Raw genomic sequence first — 4,307 nt, 5'->3', positions numbered from 1 at the left:
AGTATCGTAAACGGTTGCATAGTACTTCGTTTTTACTACACTTGGTACAGTGTAGGGAGATTTCATAATAAAGGGAATATGCCACATTAATGGTTAAGTATAGTTACTGAAGCGCTCAACAACTTATAGAATACTTTTATACACTTGCGAGTGTACATATATTTATAACTATGAAATCTTGTGGTCTATATTTATATCGATGCTAAACCTATATATCTCATCAACCTTTGTGTTGACTGTTTAAGCATGTTTATTCTTAGGTCCTTAAGAAAGTCTTTCGCTGTTGCATTATCTGAGCAAGTTGTGCATGGAGTCTCATATTTTTATTTAAATGAAGTGTTGCATTCAATAAAACCTTTGTCATGTATTATATTCGACTGGTATGTCACGTGTGTAGTATTTGGAAACCGATGTATTTGGGGGATTATTTCTTAAATAATCGCCCACTTGTTTAAAACATGCATTATGTATAATAATGATGTGCTTTTTATGAAACGAATACAATATTTTCTAAAATGTATCATATAGAGGTCAAATACCTCACTATGGGACCAATGAGAATGTACTGTGTTTATAGTAATATGGACGAGTCATTTCAACAACCAACTCATTTCCACTACCATGCAAATCTACACTCTTAAAAGATAGATATCGAAGACTTTCATAATCGAATTAAACAACAATGTAATGGTAGCTGATCATGTAGTATGGAATAATCAAGACATTTCATTCTCATGGAATTGGTCTTCAACTCCTAAGTGGCGAGCAGAAGATGAACTAATGCAGTTAATAGATTTAATTAAAATCTTCAACATCTCTGGAAAAGAAACCGATTATTGGGCTGGCCATTTGGCCCAAATGGACTGTTTGAGACCAAGGCTCTTAACTCCATTCTATTAGAGGTTTAATTTGCTGTTCGACAGATTCACAACCATCACCAACACTAACAAATAATAATTTTATCCCACAAAAAATTGGGATCTTCGTTTGGCGAGCAACAATAAATAAACTCAACGTCAGACTTGAACTAGACAAACAAGGTATCGATCTCGCTCCGTTAGATGCCCGGTTTGTGATGATGAATTAGAATCTATTGACACTCCTTGCTTAAATGTAAAATAGCGAATGAAGTATGGGATCAAATACGCAAATGGTGGTCCCTTGGGACTTGGGAGTATAGGTATCTCAAACGTGAAGAATGCCGTTGATGGTAAAAAAATCCTGACATTAAATCTTCCCTCGGGTCTAAGATATGGCAAACAATTACATTTTGATCGCCGGGTACACAATTTGGAAAAACCGTAACAAAATTGTTTTCGGTAAAGAAAAGGCTACATGTGCATCTATGATCAACTAGATTCAAGTAAATAGCTTCTAGTGGATCACATGTCGTTGTAAACAAACAAATCTTGAGTGGCTAACATGGCTTACAGATCCAATCGCTTATGATGCTTATCCTCACAACAGAATCGGAATTGGCTAGCATGAGTTCCCAGTTAATATCGCTAAAATATCAGGCATAAGCCAAGTGACATTAGATATACTCCTCGAGCCACCAAAAAAATCTCCTGCTACTTATTTTTGGTTTCCAGCTTCTTCTCATTGGATGTATTGCACTTGAAGGTCTAAATGGGCTAGTGTTGGGTTGCTTTGTCGCTGAGCTATCAGTAGTGTGATCCTTCTTAGCCCGGATTGGTTTTTCTAATTGATTCTTTAAGTCTTTATGTCCATTGATTAATTGTGTAGTTTGACTTGAATTTGTATAATACGTTGTGGCTGGTGGTGATTTGTGTAAAGACCCGTCCTAATCCATCCGAACGAAGTCCATATCGATTATAAACGATTCGCAACAGTTGATTACATCGCGAGGTACTTGACCTCTATATGATACATTTTACAAACATTGCATTCATTTTTGGAAAAGACAATCTTTCAATTCATCGAAAGTTAACGACATGCATACCATTTCATAATATATCTAACTATAATTGACTAAATAAAAATCTTGATGAACTCAACGACTCGAATGCAACGTCTTTTGAAATATGTCATGAATGATTCCAAGTAATATCTTGAAAATGAGCAAATGCACAGCGGAAGATTTCTTTCATACCTGAGAATAAACATGCTTTAAAGTGTCAACCAAAAGGTTGGCGAGTTCATTAGTTTATCATAAATAATCATTTCATAATTTTAATAGACCACAAGATTTCATATTTCCATTTCTCATAAACATACGTCCCATGCATAGAGACAAAAATATCATTCATATGGATTGAACACCTGGTAATCGACATTCACAATATGTATATAAGAATATCCCCATCATTCCGGGATCCTCCTTCGAACATGATATAAATTTCGAAGTACTAAAGCATCCGGTACTTTGGATGGGGCTTGTTGGGCCCGATAGATCTATCTTTAGGATTCGCGTCAATTAGGGTGTCTGTTCCCTAATTCTTAGATTACCAGACTAAAAAGGGCATATTCGATTTTGATCATTCAACCATATAATGTAGTTTCAATTACTTGTGTCTATTTCGTAAAACAGTTATAAAAATTGCGCATGTATTCTCAGCCCAAAAATATGAAGGATAAAAAGGCAAATGAAACTCACCTAATGTATTTTGTAGTAAAAATACATATGATTATATTGAACAATGCAGGGTTGGCCTCGGATTCACGAACCTATATCAATTGTGTATTTATTAATACGTATAATGTAAATCACAAAATTTCATTTATTAATATGTATTATTTATATATTTATAGTTTTGTAGAATTTATTCTAAATTCCATTTTAAAACGTAAACTTATATTATAACTTAAATTATATTTTATATATATCAATTTTATGTATATATATTTATAATGATTAGTGTTTATACAATTAGTGATATTAATATATCTATATACATATATTTGTGATTAGTATTGTACTTATGAAATTTTATTAGTTTGATATGTGAATTATTAATACAATCCTAGTATATACTATAAGTATATATATAGTGTACAAAAGATTTATTTATTAAAAAAATAATTTAGATAATAATAATTTACTAATAATAATAATAATTTTATTATTAATAATAATACTAATAATAATAACTCTAAAATAATATTAATACTAATAATATACTTATGTTAATTATAAGGGTTCTAATATTTATAAAATGATAAATGATAATCATAATAATGATAATAATTTTTAAAATGAGAAACTTAATGATAATAGTGTTAATATTATTTATACTAATGCTACTTGATAGTATTATGAATAATGTTACTTAATAATAATACTACAGATGATGATAATATAACTATATTAAGGTTAATAATCTTATTAATCATGTTATTGTTAATAATATTGATACTAATTAATAATACCATATTACCAATCAAAAATAATAATACTTAGTAATAATATTTGATAGTGATAATAATATTAGTAATAACAATAATGATAATAATAATTGTAATTATAATCATGGTAGTAATATGTAGTAATAAATAATAACTAGTACTTATAACAATAACAATAACAATAATATAAATACTAGTAATAATAACAACAATTAATAACAATAATAATAATAATAATAATAATAATAATAATAATAATAATAATAATAATAATAATAATAATAATAATAATAATAATAATAATAATAATTATAATAATAATTATAATTATGGAAATAGAAGAAAAGGTATACCCTAAAAAAAAATGCACCAAACGAGGCTCGAACCCGAGACCTCCCGTTCACGCACCACACCCTATAACCATCTGCACCACTTCTACTTTTCTGATTTATTACTACATTTAAAATCTAATAATCCGTCCCTCCTGCTTCCCTAGTTCCTTTTCTTCTTGAAAACTCAATCGACCAAAAAAAATCCAACAACAGCTCATATAAATCCGATATATATAAATTCTTCAATAAACCTCCTAATTAAACCTCTATAATTAACTGAATTAATAGAAACAAAAAAAATTTTAAAATATTTAAAACCGTGCTGCATTCCGTCGCTGTTCTTGGAAAAGAAAAAAAATGATTTCGAATTTCGAATGTTTTTAGGCTATGATTTTAACATGAAAGAGTTTGTAAATAGTTTATGGAAGCTAATAAAATCATCAATTTAATTGGAGATATCAAAACGATTACGAATTTTGTGATGAACGATTTATTTGACTTTTTAAACTACAACTTTGACTCTCAAATTCGTGAACAATATGAAAAATTGAAAGCTCAAAGTTTGCAGATAGTTTTAGAAATTGAATCCTAATAATTTTGCATTATTAG

Source organism: Rutidosis leptorrhynchoides, chromosome 1, assembly GCF_046630445.1.
Source record: "Rutidosis leptorrhynchoides isolate AG116_Rl617_1_P2 chromosome 1, CSIRO_AGI_Rlap_v1, whole genome shotgun sequence".
Lineage (NCBI taxonomy): Eukaryota > Viridiplantae > Streptophyta > Magnoliopsida > Asterales > Asteraceae > Rutidosis > Rutidosis leptorrhynchoides.
The sequence above is the reverse complement of the archived record's forward strand: the minus strand, read 5'-3'. Positions refer to the sequence as shown.